General features: G+C 39.6%; 1 protein-coding gene across 2 annotated transcripts in view; it reads right to left on the bottom strand.

The window, feature by feature from the left end:
* LOC137258353 (methyltransferase-like protein 27) overlaps positions 1 to 5269 on the bottom strand; it is a 45893-nt gene extending 40624 nt beyond the window's left edge. Inside the window, exon 1 of one of the 2 annotated variants that reach the window (XM_067796003.1) lies at positions 5074 to 5269. The gene's annotated coding sequence lies outside the window, so the exon portion shown is untranslated. Of the gene's footprint in view, positions 1 to 231; positions 421 to 5073 lie in introns of those variants that run through there. The other variant, XM_067796004.1, reaches the window with a different exon arrangement.
* Positions 5270 to 20644: the final 15375 nt, after the last annotated feature.

Genomic DNA, 20644 nt, shown 5'->3' with positions numbered 1-20644 from the left:
TGTCTACATGTAAGGCCGCCATATAGCTGGGGTGTTAATGATTTAAACCACGAACATCACCAACGAACCTGTGTATCAGCCTAACCCGTATATTACATAACCCGTATAAGTCCACGTACGAGAACGCTATCACGCTCTGCTTCACATACACAACCACTCGTCTTACACGGTCACTGCAATAGAATGCACACCTGGAATGACATGTCTAGCAAACAGCAAATATGAACTTACCTTAAAACCCCGTAGCAAACTGACTGAGCTGTATACCCGCTCGGTACTTTACACCACTCGATGTTTTACACTGATAAGACCTTCTTGTTGTTATGATCTTCAAAGCTCCAATTCGAAGCACAATCGTTTCATCACAGTCTATTCAATCCCCAGCACATACAAGCAAGCGAAACCTGCCACTCAGTCCATAACATATAACTATGAAACGGACTATAAGTTAATGCTGTTTTTACAAATATGTAAATCTAAATTCATAGCTTCGTGCATAGTTGGATTTTGACAGACTGCACATTAATTGCAGTAACCATTAGGTTAAACCCGTTAGTGTAGAAATACTTATCTCATTCTTATTATGTAATAACAAGGGCAAGACAAGGATAATTGCAGATAATCTTCCAATGGATATCCACATGCACAATTCAGATTATTTGTATATGTACAATGTATGTCAAAACAATGAATGTTAAACCTAGCCTGAGGCGATCACGAAGTATTTGACAAAATCTAATCCTAAAAGTCGTATCAAAGAGAATATTTCCTTGTTTGGTCTGTAATCTCGTTTTCACTGAATTTACCGACTGCGAGTGGAATATTCCGGGTGGCAAATGGTTCCATAAACGTATGGTGTCTGGTAAAAAGGACCGTGTATACGAGTCTGTCTGGCAACAGATTGTGCAAATACTACTTGTGTTTCTCAGAATGTAAGAACTTAAAACTTTAAACGGTCTGGAATTAAATTAGAAAAAGAAGCATTTTGGAGTACGGTTAGGAGGCTTAGTTCTGATTTGGAATCAACAAGTAACAGACATTTCAGTTATTTTGTTAATAATTTTTTGTATAATTTGTTAAATATAAACTCAAGTTTGCCGAAAATACCATACGTTAAATGCTGGACTTTCTCATTGATATAGTCTGTGTACTCTCTCTAAACAGAACGTTGCATTTTCATTGGGGAACAGGTCAATGGTTTAACCTCACTGTGCCCGCTCCCTGGTTCTTGTCTTAAGGATGTAACAAGAGATTAGCTGTCGTCGAAGAGGAGTTTTCAGTTATAGTCTGTTCTAGATAAAGATGAGCTGTGAACACGTTTCATGCCAATGTTCATAACTGAAAATAACCTATGAGTGAAGATTCAAGATTACATATTTAAGATATTGATTTGTGGAAAGGCAATATGACCAAAGTACAAATGATATAACGTACGATTCTACAAAGTCACTTTCTTTTGTTGTTTTACACATTCAAATAGATGCTGAAGAAGTTTAGTACCTAGATTTAGCAATCGACTTTGCTTTTTCCTCCCTAAAATGGACAACATATATAAACATTTGAAAGCAAATCGTTTCAGTCTTCATTGACGTATCCAATACTTACTACAATTAATATGATAGGGACAATAGGTGGAAATCTTCCACGCTCCCCCTATAGCTAGATACAGTGTTTCCTCGATTTTTATCCTAGCATCTAAAATTCTAAATCTCAGATTTCTTGCCACCTCTCTAGGTGGACGCACTTTAGTTTATGATGGACACATATTTGGTATCAACACCAGGAAGGCTACAAGAAACTGTTGTGAAGATTCAGCAATTCCATTGTTTCATGTGGCTGGAAGAAGGACTTTGTTTGCATACGTTTTTGTTGTCTGTACTTTTGTAGATCTGTGTATTTCTGCATGTAAAAGACAAACGACTTAAACTAATCCCTCCATTGTCTGCCTGTAACCATGCTTGACTGCACTTAGTCTAGTAACCCAAACAAAGGCAGCGATCACAATGAAGTGTTCCCAGTAGAATATGGAAGGTTGGAATTGTGATCCCTATTATAATACAGGCTTTTGTTATTTTGACCTCTTTGAATGTTTGTGCACGATTCTGTGCAACCTTGGCCATGGCGGGTGGGGAATCCAGTGGACGCCATGAATATACCTCAGATCTGTGATCTGTGTTTTGATTTTATAAACCAACCAGAAAGTTCCATTTAGATCTATTTATATCTCACACTTTCATCTATGGAGATGTCTAGAATATGAACCCTTTGATTACACAATTCGCTGGTATACATGTATTTCCATGCATTCTCATTATCAACAATTTCAAGAACTGGAAGGCATGTTTTCTAACTATTATAGAACAGCGAATTGAATGACGCAGATGAATACATGTTTTGTAAAATGCTGTACAATAAAGCTACAATGATGTCTACATGTAAGGCCGCCATATAGCTGGGGTGTTAATGATTTAAACCACGAACATCACCAACGAACCTGTGTATCAGCCTAACCCGTATATTACATAACCCGTATAAGTCCACGTACGAGAACGCTATCACGCTCTGCTTCACATACACAACCACTCGTCTTACACGGTCACTGCAATAGAATGCACACCTGGAATGACATGTCTAGCAAACAGCAAATATGAACTTACCTTAAAACCCCGTAGCAAACTGACTGAGCTGTATACCCGCTCGGTACTTTACACCACTCGATGTTTTACACTGATAAGACCTTCTTGTTGTTATGATCTTCAAAGCTCCAATTCGAAGCACAATCGTTTCATCACAGTCTATTCAATCCCCAGCACATACAAGCAAGCGAAACCTGCCACTCAGTCCATAACATATAACTATGAAACGGACTATAAGTTAATGCTGTTTTTACAAATATGTAAATCTAAATTCATAGCTTCGTGCATAGTTGGATTTTGACAGACTGCACATTAATTGCAGTAACCATTAGGTTAAACCCGTTAGTGTAGAAATACTTATCTCATTCTTATTATGTAATAACAAGGGCAAGACAAGGATAATTGCAGATAATCTTCCAATGGATATCCACATGCACAATTCAGATTATTTGTATATGTACAATGTATGTCAAAACAATGAATGTTAAACCTAGCCTGAGGCGATCACGAAGTATTTGACAAAATCTAATCCTAAAAGTCGTATCAAAGAGAATATTTCCTTGTTTGGTCTGTAATCTCGTTTTCACTGAATTTACCGACTGCGAGTGGAATATTCCGGGTGGCAAATGGTTCCATAAACGTATGGTGTCTGGTAAAAAGGACCGTGTATACGAGTCTGTCTGGCAACAGATTGTGCAAATACTACTTGTGTTTCTCAGAATGTAAGAACTTAAAACTTTAAACGGTCTGGAATTAAATTAGAAAAAGAAGCATTTTGGAGTACGGTTAGGAGGCTTAGTTCTGATTTGGAATCAACAAGTAACAGACATTTCAGTTATTTTGTTAATAATTTTTTGTATAATTTGTTAAATATAAACTCAAGTTTGCCGAAAATACCATACGTTAAATGCTGGACTTTCTCATTGATATAGTCTGTGTACTCTCTCTAAACAGAACGTTGCATTTTCATTGGGGAACAGGTCAATGGTTTAACCTCACTGTGCCCGCTCCCTGGTTCTTGTCTTAAGGATGTAACAAGAGATTAGCTGTCGTCGAAGAGGAGTTTTCAGTTATAGTCTGTTCTAGATAAAGATGAGCTGTGAACACGTTTCATGCCAATGTTCATAACTGAAAATAACCTATGAGTGAAGATTCAAGATTACATATTTAAGATATTGATTTGTGGAAAGGCAATATGACCAAAGTACAAATGATATAACGTACGATTCTACAAAGTCACTTTCTTTTGTTGTTTTACACATTCAAATAGATGCTGAAGAAGTTTAGTACCTAGATTTAGCAATCGACTTTGCTTTTTCCTCCCTAAAATGGACAACATATATAAACATTTGAAAGCAAATCGTTTCAGTCTTCATTGACGTATCCAATACTTACTACAATTAATATGATAGGGACAATAGGTGGAAATCTTCCACGCTCCCCCTATAGCTAGATACAGTGTTTCCTCGATTTTTATCCTAGCATCTAAAATTCTAAATCTCAGATTTCTTGCCACCTCTCTAGGTGGACGCACTTTAGTTTATGATGGACACATATTTGGTATCAACACCAGGAAGGCTACAAGAAACTGTTGAAGAAACATTGTTTCATGTGGCTGGAAGAAGGACTTTGTTTGCATACGTTTTTGTTGTCTGTACTTTTGTAGATCTGTGTATTTCTGCATGTAAAAGACAAACGACTTAAACTAATCCCTCCATTGTCTGCCTGTAACCATGCTTGACTGCACTTAGTCTAGTAACCCAAACAAAGGCAGCGATCACAATGAAGTGTTCCCAGTAGAATATGGAAGGTTGGAATTGTGATCCCTATTATAATACAGGCTTTTGTTATTTTGACCTCTTTGAATGTTTATGCACGATTCTGTGCAACCTTGGCCATGGCGGGTGGGGAATCCAGTGGACGCCATGAATATACCTCAGATCTGTGATCTGTGTTTTGATTTTATAAACCAACCAGAAAGTCCCATTTAGATCTATTTATATCTCACACTTTCATCTATGGAGATGTCTAGAATATGAACCCTTTGATTACACAATTCGCTGGTATACATGTATTTCCATGCATTCTCATTATCAACAATTTCAAGAACTGGAAGGCATGTTTTCTAACTATTATAGAACAGCGAATTGAATGACGCAGATGAATATATGTCTTGTAATATGCAATACAATAAAGCTATAATGATATCTACATGTAAGGCCGCCATATAGCTGGGGTGTTAATGATTTAAACAACGAACATCACCGACGAACCTGTGTATCAGCCTAACCCATATATTACACTCGTATAGATAAGTCCACGTACGAGAACACTATCACGCTCTGCTTCACATACACAACCACTCGTCTTACACGGTCACTGCAATAGAATGCACACCTGGAATGATATGTCTACCAAACAGCAAATATGAACTTACCTTAAAACCCCGTAGCAAACTGACTGAGCTGAATACCCGCTCGGTGCTTTACACCACCCGATGTTTTACACTGATAAGACCTTGTTGTTGTAATGATCTTCAAAGCTTCAATTCGAAACACAATTGTTTCATCAGAGTCTATTCAATCCCCAGCACATACAAGCAAGCGAAGCCTGTCACTCAGTCCATAACATATAACTATGAAACAGACTATAAGTTAATGCTGTTTCTACATCTGTGTTAATCTAAATTCATAGCTTCGTGCATAGTTGGATGTTAACTGACTGCACATTAATTGCAGTAGAGTAAAGCAGCGTTGTCACGTCCACATCTGTGACGTGAGCAAGTCAACCGGAATAAAATGGATTAATACTGAATTTGTCAACCGTGAGTGATTTTGTCAACCGTGAGTGATTACCAGCGACGTGTATAGACAGAGAAACTAACTGAAACTAACTAAAAGTATTGAGTATCCGAGATGCTCAGTAAATAATGTAACGAATAGACAAAGGTTGTCGTTACACCGTACCTCAAACTGATCCCCGGAACAGCTTATTCACGACAGTATCGAAGGATGCAAGATTCAATGACTATAAGTTAATGCGTTCCTTATCATGAATTCAACAATTTCTTTCATATCTGCAGCTTGAATAACGCTGAGGCCATGACAGACAGGCCGTGTTGTATTCCCATACAGAATAGCAATGTCGTACCATCATTACGTATGATTTTCATTTCAGAATACGTCGTCACAGAAGGAGTTCAAGTTTTGATGGTCAGGTTAAAGTTATGTAAGTTATCTTCCTGTCGATCAAAAAAGCTCGCTGTTCTATTCGGAAATTTGAATATGTGTGTTTGCTATTGTTCAATAGGCAAAGACATTTGCCCAGTCACATCTACATGCAAAGACAAGTCTTATAATAAAGTATGTTTCAAACAATGAAAAAGTAATAATTTCTGAAGAAATAAGCTCATCTAACCAACCCCACTGGTAGAGTAGGTTAGAAAGCAGCAGTTTGACCTACTCAGCCACTTTCCGCGGCTGAGAAAATAAAGAATAGTTAAAACTAACAGGAGAGAGGGTAGGTAAAGATAACTCCAATACTTATGTAGTTCCATATATCTAAGTACATTACAGGGTAAATGATGCTTCGACAGAACTTGTTCAAAAATGGAGAGTTTTTCTTTCCAAGAAACTTATACATATGCCTTAGATCTACATATTGATGGTTTTACATTTCATATCAAACATAGATATGTAGCTTATGTAGGCCACGGGCTTGTAGTGGGTATAGCGTTTCCAGTTATCCTCAGATGTGTACATAATACTGCAGTAACCGAGCATAGTAACGACTACATTTCATAGATTAGTATTTCCAATTAATATAATTTTTAAGAATATGTAAACTGATACATGTAGGTATTGTGTATTAGTCAAGCCGAATGTTCAAAACGTGATTGTAACGACACGGCTATATTGATAGAAGAATCAGTTATAGACATTTAAACACTCAGTATGTGGCATTGTCTATTTTATAATATGTGAATATCAACTGGATAATGATGAAATGAAAGCAGAAACTGTTACGATTAATAATTTGCCCTGACAAAAGATGCAAGAAATCACCTCAGAACCAGCAAAATATAACACTGACAGTCTAAAATATTTAATATTTTACATTAAACAGAGAGCAAAGGCAAGATACAATGATTCACAATAGAGTTTTCATGTAAAATGCAACTGAGTCAAATCTAACGTAAAGGGTCACAAATATAATGTCAACTCACCAAAGTCTTGCTTTGAGAGTGAAAAACAGTTATACTGTATGTAACGCAGGCAGCGGTCATGTAGATCAAGCGTTGACAAAGATTGGTGATGGCCAAATGATGTACTCCAGTTAATCCATGTGTGTGTCCGTGTCGTCAATACAACAACCAGCCTTTATATACAAATCACTGATTCATGAACATTCGAGCACAATACCACCATAGCCATTAACTTAGAACCTTCTTGTAGTCTCCCGGAAGTACATACAGCTACTCAAAACACATACTCAAAGGGAGGTAACTCTAAAGCGCTACCTTAAAGCCTGCTGTCAAAGTACGAAAAGCAATGAACATTTATGATACAAAATGTGACCCATGATGATTATCACTCACAACTCTGAACATTGTGACCCAATAACAAGTATCACTTAATCAACAACACAATTTACTCACAAATCCACTCTCATAACAAAACGAACACAGAATCGACTTAAGCCAACCTTGATTTCCCAAAGACAGACATTCGGTGGATGGTAAAAGCTAGTTATACGGTCAAAAGCTCAGTGAACTTTGCAGGAATCTGAATTTGTTCATTTTGCAAAGGTCAAATAAATAAAAAACAGATACATTGGCATAACTATATGGAACTTGCAATCAGACCTTCATGTTTAAGTGTTTGCTTTAAGATCTTCAAATCAAAGAAGTTCCTTTAACGGCCTTGAAATGGCCTCTGCTGTGTAGTGGTTGGAGTGTCCAATGTAATGTGCCTGAGTAGGGTATTTAATTGTGGCATGGTATCTCCTGTGAGCTAGCACTATAAAACCAGCTGAAGTCTGGGTTAGTACAAGCACCACACATACACACAGGGGCACGTCTTCACATGCGCAAAATATTCTGAAGTGCAACACTTACCTCTCACCACACCTTCAAATGCATGATCATACAAACACATATTTTCATGTACATCCCCCTGCCGTTTATACTTAAGTCCTCTCAAATCAAAGGATGCACTGATATTACCAGATATTCTTATCATAAACTAGTAACTTCTGTAGCAACATTACCATAAATGAATGTCTGTGTGAAATGGTGTACTCACCACGGGAGGGCGCAGATGACTGTGACAAGAATGAATGTGTCCGCCAATGATATCGCTCACGTGATACGTGAGGCCAAACACAACAGCTGAGGGTTATGGAAATGAACACCAAAACACATCAACTTGGGGAAATATAAACCTTGGTTTAATTGCGAATGTTGATGTTGTGAGGAATAATATCATAACAACCATCCAAAAATAATTACAATAGGGCAATTTAGACTAGATAGGAACTTAATCATTCACACTCTGTATTTAAGCAAATATCAACACGTAGATTATGAAAAAACTTCTCACGGTGACCACGTTGGAAAAACATGAGTTTTTCTGGTCCATATGACATTTTGGCTCATAAAAAGGTCGAAATGATTGGAACCAAAATATATATTTATATATTTATGAGAAGTAGTATGACAACACCCATCGAAAAATGGGAAACACAAGAACAATGAAAACTTCACAAACATTCTCAAGCTAAATATGATGCATTGATAAGCACCCCAACATCTCTAGAAAAAGGACGGGAAAAATGCTTACACACAATCAAAACTAAAAACGTTCTGGGAAATGATGACTATGACAAACAGAGCTGAATGCTGAAATAATGCTAAATAAAATAGAAAAATCTATCAAAAGATGGAAATGAAATAGGTCACCACCAATAGATTCCCGGAACAACACAGTCAGGACAGTATCGAGTGATGCTGGTCCCAGAGAATACGAATCAGATTTCATTCACATCTGCCGTTTGAATATAGTTGATTGATATACTGAATTTCATGGTAAAACACTGTCACTGTTGTGCGTTGATACTCCACTTAGACACTCTCCGTGGTGACCATGCCAGGCAGACCAGGTCCCATTCCCTTACAGGATAACACTATGATACCATCTTTTTTATGTCGCTTTTTATTGAGTGTTGATTTTATCAAACCACTGACAGGGTGAAATGTCATGTTCCTATTACGTGTAATGTATAGTTGAGTGTAGGGGAATGTATACTGAACCACAAGTGAAACGTCACCAATAACGGGTTTTTTTTAAATCACACACTTCAGTTCACTCTAATCAACAACAATCGGAAGATTGAGTTCAAGTCTGATCATTATGGTTGACTATTGTGTATTGTGTGTTACCTCCATGGGCATCGATGAAAGCATTGCATTGTCTGTACATGGAATGAATTAACCGCCTGATAAAGACCATAGGCACTTGGATCCATACTCTGCGAAATGCCTGATACATTTCAGCAGTTGTCGGCCTTGGTTGGAGGTCATTCAATCTTCTTTGAATCTCATACCCAAGGCCGTCTATTGGACTTAAATCCGGACTGATTGCAGGCCATTGTCGTATTTGGATGCCACGATGTCTTATGAAGTCCAGGGTTACTCTGGCAATGTGGGTACGAGCGTTGTCTTACTGGGAGAAATGATTTCTGTAACGTCCAATATGTGGTACAACGTAGACCAGGACCAAGATTATGGAACACAACGGTGTCAAGAAACTGGTTCAGACCGACGCCTTCACCATACCTTCACTCTACCATCGACTGTGGAAACACAATATCAGCTTTCGTGAGATGAAAGAAGACTTTTCCATTGTCGATAACGTCCATTTCGATGGTGAGTTGCCCATGGGAGTCAGTTTGGGCGGTGAGGAGCGGTGAGGACAGGACTACGATATGGTCTGTGACAGCAGAGGCCTCTTCCCCTCAAACGTCGACGAACTGTATCGGCACTAATGGATCTGTTGTGAGTCTCAGTAGTCTGGTGACCCGTTTCCGTCTCTCTGGGTAAATGATCCAGCAGATGGCTGCTCACAACCAGTCGGTCGTGATGTTGTGATGGTACTGAAGGTCCACCACTGCCATGGCAGTCGTGGATTGTCCTAACATGAACATTAAAATGAGCGGTTACCCTGCGTCCAGTCTGGACAACTTGCAGTCGTCCCAAGACTTGATTCCTCTAATCTCTCGTAGGTCATGGCATTGTGATTGTATCAAAACCAAATGATTTCTGGCGAGTTTACAACTCACCTTCATTAGTAGTGTTGTCACGACATGTACGTGCATTTTCACTTTCACGAATGTCATAGAGAATCTTTCCCATGTCTGCCTTTTTGGGCGCGTTTTATCGATATGCCTTTTCATCAGAAAACACACTGATGATGGTTTTATCTGTCAATTTGGATTGAAAAACATATTAACAATACAAAATAATCCAGCTCTTGTTGTCAGCTTGATGGAAAATGTTTGCTGTCATTTGGCAATATTGAGAATGAGACAAAAGGAATTATTCGCCGGCTTACCTGCCCAGAACTGTAAGCACCTATGCTAAACGTAGACTGAGACGCCTACCGACAGAACATATGTTTCATATTCGTTCATGCAATACTGTAGGCGTTACATTATACTTCATCACTCACAATGACCTTAATATGAGGATCGAGTCGTTTATATTCACGTCGAATAAATCATCACTCCAAACCTTGAATGCGCCTAGTGGTTGCAAGAGTTGTATGATTCCCAGGGAGTTGATATTGATAATTGTGCCGTTTGAGATTGATTTCCAATGGTTAAGAGGAAAACAAAGTGACTTTGATCAGGTGATCTGTATATTGGGGATAAGTAAATACAAATAAGTAAGAAAAATCTTAAAAAATAAACAAACAGCTTAGTATGTTACTAGGCGTAGTCAGCGAGACTGACCACGTCATCCCTTTGGTCACCTCTTACGACAAGCACAGTCGCCTTCTATGGCTAGCATTGGTTGCTGAAAGTCTGCTCTACCCCGGATCTTCACCGATTATTATTTCCAAGAGACAGATAGACGGTATTGTGTTTGCAGTTAGGGACAGGTGAGCACATTATGTCATAATTTCCGAGCATAGTGAAGGTTTCATGTTTAGATGAAATAACTTTGGTCCTTGTGTGTAATCTGCAGTGTCTCACAATACTAGCAATGCCCTGGGTCACTTTGAGCTCACCATAAAATATCTGACGTGCTATAAAATGTCCGAAGCGGTTTAAAATCATCGAAGCATGAATGCCAATACCAAGCTACCTTCCTGTTAAATACCACCCATGTCACGTTTTTGCATGTATTTGTACGTCACACCGAAGACCTGGGTTCGATTCCCTACATGGGTACAACGCGTGAAGACCATTTCCGTTGTTCCCCGACGGGATAGTGCTGGACTATTGTCAAAAGCGGCATACAACTGTTTACATTCATGGCACCATGTGATATGCTGGGCGAGTGAGTTTAGTTTTACGCCGCGCTCAGCAATATTCCAGCTGTATGGCGGAGGTCTGTAAATAATCGAGTCTGGACCAGACAATCCAGTGATCAACAACATGAGCATCAAAGCAGCCAGGGTAAAGAAAAGTATGCACTTGGAATTTGACCTTGGTGGAAAGTGCGTCAACGGAGATATCGGTGGTTCTGGTCCATATTTGTCACAACATACTATTCTTATATATGTATATAATATGCTTCTCAACACTTGAACGTTGCGATAAACGAGGTGTTCTCCACGAAGTCGTATGCTTTATTAAAGACCCACCAAATTCTATAATGCCTATCAAACAGTTGGGTTATCAGTGTACCATGATTTCTTGTAAATTGCAGTGGTTGGTAAGTACACTCTCAGTGGCGGCGTTCGCTCGTCGCGCCGTTGATCCAGTTCGATTCCCGACATCGGTGCTTACTTTGAAGTCAAATCCTGGTGTTTGGAATGATATTTTCAGAAATATACTCACTTGACAACTCTTAGCAATTAGCGGTAATAACGAACGAACACAATGCACATATATATAAGAAAGAAATACCCTCATAAAGCACATGATCAGCAAGAAATCGGAAAATATGTGTTTATTCAGAAGGTTAAGGGATGAAGATATGTATCTGCGACCAAATATTTCCCTTTACCTTGAGAAAAATTTGCTAAACTTCAGCTGCAAAATTCCGTCTACACATAAACATGTGTTTACCAATCACCATCAGATGGTTAAAGGTGGGTGGCAAATCCATTGTTTAGGTGACAAGAGAAACAAGGAACATACGGTATCAGTCCAGGTATGGAAAAAACATCAGACATTAGACTGTAGAAGGTCAAGAGGTAAAAATTCGAATATGATTAAGAAAGATAACGGAACGTTAATGAAACACGCTCATTTCATAAAATAGCACGGTTTCCGGTAGCACGATAGGATTACAACTGGTCCCATCATAACAAGTCCCATTCTGGTCCAAGACGAAAGAGACGCATGTTGTCAACTCTGTGCACTGACTGGCGCACGTTCCGATACCTCCTGTCATCTTGGAAATGTCAAACAGTTCGGCGTTTCCAGATCGTAGGACAAAATCCACGTTGATGTTCTCCGCGGATGGACGGGCCTTGGTGGCGTTTGCTGAACTGATTATTTCAGACGACGTTGGACAAGGAGTGGGGTTGATCGCTGAGGCTAGTGAATGACAATAAACAAACGTAATGAGGTTCTTCGTTTCCCTGAAGTTTCCTATAATTTGGATACCTATTATTTTCACAATTATGAGGCACACACTAACACTAACACATTTACAAGGGTTTCCGATTGTGCTACATAGTCATGGTTGCGACAGCGGAAGAGTAAGTGTGTTTACATTTATTGTGAGAAGTGTGGTTCCATGTAGCAACAACAAATCAATGTTTGCACCATTTTCCTTTCCATTTTGAGCAGACGCCCCAACATTCCCCCAGTAGACGAGGGGTCAATATCATGTACAAGCGTGTTTAACTTTTGTTTGATTTAGGTCCATGTGGTACAGTGTTTTCCTCTCTGTATCTAAACTGACGGACAAAAGAAAGCACACAGGTGTAATTGGTGCGTTCTGTCTAGTGAAAGCATTGAAGAACACTGATTGTATAGATCGCAACCATCATGTTTCATTTGCCAAAATGCAGCAAAAAGCATTGGTACGTGTTTTGCACGCATTTTCGCAAAATTGTGATTATTGTCCCATGTACTAACGCTTTATGTACAGAGGGTATATAACCTGTTTGTCGCGAAGAATGAACAATCCCTTGACATAACTCTCACCAGAAAAAGCCAAGATTTACGTCTGCGCAACGGGAACGGGCCCCAGGAAAGTCACATATGGTTGCTTCCAATAGCAACATTGCAAGACAAACCCGCATGATTAAGCTGTTTCATTGTTTCAAAATGGAAGACCAGACATATGATCGACCCAGAAGTGGACCTCCCAGAGTCACAATGGCCCCAAAGTTTCTCTATCTGCGGGCTGTTCTCTTGCGCAGCCGAATGTTGACGGTGGCTTCATCAGCAACCATATCATTGGGTCATCACTTGACGAGGACGACTTGGTGCAGCTTGCATACGGGCCTACCGACCGTTGCGTGGAATGGCCTTGACCTTCCAGAATCTTAGGAACCGTCTGCAGTGATCATCGCTACATCGCTAGTTATTGTTACAGTGTCTTTTACCGAGAAAACACGTATGTGCTTCAACATACATATTCCATTTCATCAAAAGGTTTATTTTCGTTGGAAGATATATTAGATATAATAGTAACATATCCTAAACGGGCATGTGGACACCATAGTGAGGCAAGGTACATGTCAAACTACAGATACCTTCCAACGATATAAACAGATTGTACCTTTTTCATTAGTTGTTGATGTGACAGTCTTCGATGAGCTACTGCTAGACGAGCTAGACGAGCTTGAGCTTGAGCTTGAGCTTGAGCTTGAGCTTGAGCTAACTGAAACAAACCAGCAGTTCCTAAAGTATATGGTTGGCATGGTCTGCAATGTTCAATCTATCTGAAAATTTGCTTTGGAATGCCACCCGAAAATGCCACTTCACTGAGAATGTGTACATACAAATATATCATTTGTTATATATCATCAATGTATGCGAGGTGTGTTTTTCCTTTATGGCACATATCAGCACGTGTTTGGTTTTACTTGTCTTCTGTTCACTTTTCAAATGTTCCAGGTTTATACTCCATTCTAAGTTGGATAATAGAGATAAAGGTAGAAAATATAATTGATCTCCCATGGGAGTTAAACATTTTTGTTATGCTTCCCTTCGAAAACCATGCCCTTTGCTGGGACTGTGTGGAGAAGCCATGTCTAGATGTGATGTTTGACAATTGTGGTGATATCATGAGGAGATATTTGGTTTTAAATAAAGTAATAAAGCTGAATGATGTTGGGTGCAAACAAATCGGATCTGAATCAGGAATGGGAACTGAATTGCATCCAAAAGACAGTAAAATATATACAGCAGGACAGAATTACCCATTTAACTAAAACATCACCATAAAATGATATTTCAATACACGACACATGATAAAGCTGGTCTATCAATACCCTGCGGACTTAAGAGGATCTATTCCACCTGGATATACGATGGCAGAGTTTATATCTGTGAATAGTGGGAAGGACTCATACGTGTCATTCAAAGTGAATCTGACCTGGACAAGTATAAGCGTCAATGTCTTCAGTGTATTTCTCATTCATGTATGGGTATGGGTATTCAACATGTGAGTATGTAAATGTAAGCATGTAACTATGTTTACTAGGCACATAAAGAAACTGGCCATTGTCAAAATATTATCCCAGTTGATAAGTACCATAACAATGTCAAAAGTACATATTAATTTTAATGGAGGGATAATTTGACCATAACAAGTCAATCACAATGACGTCACGAGTCCACAAGCAGGACAGGAGTTAAACGACCATGTCACAAGCTCAAAGACGGGTATGTCCATAGGCATTGAGAACAGAAGTGCATCGACTACGCATAGAGCCTATCAGACGTGCAAGGAAGGCTTGTGGGATGTCACGCCAGATTCTCTCAAGTTCTGTTGCAAGGTCAAGGACGGTATCTGGCGGATGAGCAAGACAGCGTAGACGTCGGTCCATTTCGTCCCAAACATGCTTTATCGGGGAGAGATCCGGTGGATTTGCAGGCCACAGCAGTAAGTCAACGTTGTGGTGTTAAAAAAAGCAATTACCATATGTCGAAGAATCTGATCCCTGTAGCCCACACCAGTTACGTTGCCCTGAACTAAAGGAGTTATTTGGCGTGTTGTGATTCCAACCCAAATCGTCACGAAACCATCACAAAAGCGATTCCTTTCCAAGACACAGGCCTGTGCATAATGTTCTCCCACGCATCAACAGGCACGTTGACGTCCATTGCCCATGCACAGATCACCATGGGAAACCTGGTCTCACCCATAAAAACATTTCTCCACCAAAAAAAGGGCTGCGGACATGATTTCGGCACCACATTTGGCGAGCTTGCCGATGACGCTGTGTCAGAATAGGTCGTATGGGATGTCCTGGGATGGTCCGCGCAGTCATCACTGCAGCCTGAAGCCTGTTGCGAAGATGGGTCACTCTTATCCATCTGTCCTGACTTGGCATTGTTACACGTGTAAATCCAGAACGTTACCGATCGATGACATCATTTGTGTTCTGGTAGAGTCTCACCAGTGCAGAAATGGTGTTCCGGTGGTAGTGGAAATGTGCAGCCGCTTGTCGTTGATACGCTCACCCACAGACCATCCCAGTGGCTTCATGACGTTGTGCAGGCGTTATCCTTGGCATGTCATGCGTTTCAATAGCCATTTCATTTTTTGGACGATCGCAAGGGCAGAGGTTGAGTTCCAAAGTGACAGAATTGCGTGGCAATCATTTGCTGTGTTTCTCTTTCCAGGAATGCACGTTCAAGTCAACAACGTACTGCACGTCTCAATGACCACTGACGTAACGGAACGTGACACGTGCATGCATGTTAGATACATGTCACTAATCTCTGAGTTTAAATCCTTATGTGACAACACAGGTTTGATAAATTTAGATTTTTAAAAACTTTTGTATGCTAGGTTTTTTTATGTGCTTAGTATATATTTATCAATTGTAAGTATCTTATGAACGCACAACCTATTTCGTCTTTCATCGTGTTTATGTGTCTATAATTTTGTGTATAAACTATTCTTAATCGTATCTTTAAACTTTGCAACTCTCAAGTTACACTTCCGATTATACCTGTATCCAATGCTGAATCAATGTAGATATTTAATTTTCTTTCTTCCTCTTAAGAACACTTGAGAGATCCTGCATTACAGGATGTTATGTACTATCAAATCCATTGTCATGCCTTTAGACGACCCGATCTGGTATCCGCACTATATCATGAAATCAACAAGCTGTATGCATACTGACATAATGCAACACTGTGTGGAGATCGGGTTATTCATCTGTTACACGTGTTCTAGTAGATTTTCTAGAAATGTTAGAAAATCAGAAGTTTACTTGCTGATAAAAATGTATTACTCAGGTTCCTATGTGTTGATACAATAAACATATGTAGCATGCCAGTGTTGGAAATGAAAGCCTCTTGGGTGTTTTTGTTCCTATAGCTGCTTCAGTGTCAATATACTCCTGTTATTTCCATTCTTACTTCAGCTTGATGGTGACGTTGAGTCTAACCCAGGACCCGTTGCTCAGACAGACAACTTGTCACTTTTTCACTTGAATGCCAGAAGTATACGGAATAAACGTATTTGTTGTAACTTTGTATAACTTGCTCTCTTTGCTAATAATAATATTTGAATGTTTTGGACTTGTCTTTGCTCTGTTTTGCTGCTTCACAGAGGATTTCTTACACGTTTTGTTACTGCAAATTCTTAACCGTAACAATGGGTTAAAATATTTCTTCCACATAACAATTATACACATGCACAGTTTACAGACCTGAAAGTAATGCTGCCACCGTTGGTAGCAGATTTAACCATGTATTTGTATTTCACTTAAAACACCCGATCGGCGAAAAACATAACCTTTTTGTCATCGCTAGGTATTCCGGTTTCGTTCTACAACCTCTCAAATGAGATAGGTTATTCTTTTACCTGCAGTACACGACTTTATTGGGAAATTAGCGGTATCGAGTGATCGAGTCCACCATGTTTGTCCTTCACCCTCAATAGGATCGTACCAACGGTGAGCTGCTCTCTGATTGGTCAAAAATAAACTGCCAATCTATAGATGGCGCTATATATCGTGTAGATATATACATTTAATTGAAAATCCTAAGTAGAGGAACATTTTGTACAGTGGATTTTTCATATATTTTATTTTGTTTAATTCAATGTGGTGAAGAGTCTACCTTTATGTGTCTATTTCATATTGGTATGTCATTCACCGGAATTACTAGACTGGCATCTGGCAAGCAACCATAGTCAGACAAAGCAACTATAGTGAGACAAAGGTCTCCTAACCACAGCAAAGGCAAACGCCTCCCAACCACAGTAAGGCAAAGGACTCCTAACCATAGTAAGGCAAAGGACTCCTAACCATAGTAAGGCAAAGGACGCTCAAAAACAGAAAGGCAAAGGACCAGATCTGCAGTAAGGCAAAGATCCCTCAAATAAAGGGCATGTATGAAATTGTAGAACAACAGATATATTTTAAAAAATATATAGCTTAAAGTGTACCTCTTATAACAGTTCTTGAGGACGTTCTTCGAATTGTGCCTGAGGCGTTTGAGCTTGACCATGAGCCTGACCATGAGCTTGGCCATGAGCTTGGCCATGGGATCGCTGAAACAGACAAGGAATCCTTATAGCCTATGGTTGACACATCCTGCAATTGTTAAAATATATCACGATGGTTTGTGATAACCTGCTTTAAAATGAAACCTCAAAGTACAATAATTGTACTGTACTGAGAATGTGAGAGCGCGCGCACACACACACGCACACACACACACACACACACACACACACACACATACACGCATACATACATATGTGTAGATGGACAGATAGATACAGATATTCATATAGATAGGTATATTAGACACACAGTCGAAACGAATAAGTAAATCTTTGAAATTTAGAGTGAATGATTCTTGCTACATCGTCTCGCCAAGATTGGAGTTTGTATGCTGTATTTTACTCCTTAAAACCTTTAATTTATTCAAATGGTACATCACAGGATGTCGACTGAAATTTGTTGAGTCTGTTTCCTTTGCCTGTTTAAAGTCATCATTTATCGATGGTTGTCAAATGTGTGGAACTGAGGATGATCTGGGGGATACCCTTGTTGGCTATGTATTTTAATAAGTCAAACAGAAACATTACATAGCATCAGGACCGTCCACAGAAGGTTCAGGCTTCAATATATTAGAACGATGTTTTTCATATTAATGCCAGTTAGCACTTTAACATTCCAGTCGTCGTGGACTAACCATGGTTTAAAAGCTGAATATGTTCCTGTGTATGGATGTCTGTATGTATCTGAACCATCATTTCATATGACTAAGTCGTTATTTTAAACTCGACCAGAATATTCCGACCAAGATCCACACCAGCTACTACAACATTTGAACAGCCAACACCACCGTATCAAACTTACCATGGAACCAGAAACCAACAACACACTGCAATTCCTTGACGCCTTTGTGATCCGTGACACTACCAATACACTCCTGGCCACAGTACACCGCAAGACGAAACACAAACCAATATATGCACTACCACTCCAACCACCCACTGCAGGGTAAAGACCGGCATAATATCCACACTTACTTGGAGAGTCAAGAACATCTGCCCTACTAATCTTCAAAAGGAAATAAAGTCAAAGAATGTCATAGAAGCGCCCATTGGCCTCACCGATTATCTACCCAAATTTCTGGTAGTCAACAGTACCATTGCTTCCACTCTTTCACCATCGACTACCAAGAACAGAAGAACCAGCAACGGTGAAAATTTCCATTCCCTACACTGGCAAGACTTAACACCAGATCGGCAAACTACTGAAGCAACAAAAAAATCGGGTCAACCTCTTGGACGACGATGATCCCTAATTAACACCAGGAAGAAATGATTTGTTGAACAGTGGAACCGAAGAGGACTGAAGACAGATCGTAATGAACTACACATATTAGTACTGGAATTTAAACCTCCAAGTTCTGCGTACAAGCAACGTCTCCACAGCTTGCAGATCCAGCTAACGTTTCATCTGTTCTAGGTATGTAATTATGTTCCTCTTCGACGGGAACACTCCTTGATTCTTATGACGAATGATGTTATCCACAGCCCCGTTACACTCACAACCATAGTCAAACCATTGCAGTGCGACTCACGTTTCATGCTGCGCTTACTCTGTGAGTGAGTGGGTTTACTTTTACGCCGCACTCAGCAATATTCCAGCTATATGGTGGCGGTCTGTAAATAATCGAGTCTGGACCAGACAATCCAGTGATCAACAACATGAGCAGCGATCTGCACAACTGGGAACCGATGACAAATGTCAACCAAGTCAGCGAGGCTGACCACCCGATCCCGACACCTTTTATGGCAAGCATGAGTTTGCTGAGGGCCTTTTCACGGGTCCACTTGCTCTGTGCCTATTGTAAGTCGACCTTCATCAGCTGTTGTATCGGCTGATCAAGCTCCGTATGATCATCTTCCTGAATTGATCACCTGTTATCAAGGGTGATCTTTAAGATCGCCCCATTTCATGAGGACACAACCCACTCTTGCGTTCTTAACAGCAAATGCTAACGGGAAAAATTCTGGTAAAAACAAACTTTGTGGATGGACAACTTATTTTTTCAAGTGGAGCAGTGGACATGATGTTAGAGCACTGTCAAACAACACTCCTAAGATTAGTTGGTGTCACCAGTATAGAAGTTATGAAGGCTTAGAACATTTTGACCAGTCCCCGTACTTCCCAATTAACTTCTTGATGCTCTTGTTCATTATATAAATGGGAACTGCTTTCTCCTTTGATGATCACCGATCTGATCTTGCAACTAGATCTGGTCTTTGTTTAGAGATTTCTTGATTTCTTGATTGCCTTCTTCTAGCTTCTGATTCTGCTTCGTTCAGCCTGATGTTGTGCTTGGTGATGTGTAATATCTAAATTTAACAAAGTTGTAAATATCATATCTGATTTCATTTTGTATGTACCAGTTTATATGCCAGGTAGGCCAATAGAGCTAACGAGCTGATCACTCAGCATATAATCCGGAATAGCTGATATTTACCTCGCAGAGCTGGAAGATCTGCGTCATGTACAAAAACCTGTTAAACATCGTGTGTAGCAACACAGGGTTTGGTATAATATGTTAATATTTGATAGAACCAGGCCCATTCTTCCACCTGTCTCGGTACAGTAAGGTTATCAGTGGTTCTTTTCCAAAACCAAATGTCCTCAACCACCACTTTACATGAACAAGACAAAAGGTGATGTAAAAGCAGCATGATAACTTTCAAACAGCAATACTTTCTGTATGCCAATCGTTTTGGGTGGTGACAGATCAAAGAGCTCTAAAAGATAAACGTAGTGCACCAAGGTTTGCAGCATCGATTTATCACTATCTTTTATAATGTCAATTTATAACTGTAGTGGTGAATCCATTAAGATGCACTGCGTAACGTTAATGGAATTTACCCACAAACTTCTTATTAAAAGGATATATTCAACCTCAGATATCTACTGGTGATTTAGGCCACGGTTGTGCAACACTTTTCCTTTTTGACGCACTAGGAGTTCATCTTAGAATATAATGTTCATGATGATAATACTTTAATTAGTCAGTCAGTCAGTCAGTCTAGGTTTACGCCGCACTCAGCAATATTCCAGCTACATGATGGCGGTCTGTAAATAATCGAGTCTGGA

This window comes from Haliotis asinina, chromosome 12, assembly GCF_037392515.1.
Source record: "Haliotis asinina isolate JCU_RB_2024 chromosome 12, JCU_Hal_asi_v2, whole genome shotgun sequence".
Lineage (NCBI taxonomy): Eukaryota > Metazoa > Mollusca > Gastropoda > Lepetellida > Haliotidae > Haliotis > Haliotis asinina.
Note: the sequence above shows the minus strand (reverse complement) of the source record. Positions and strands in the feature narration are given on the sequence as shown.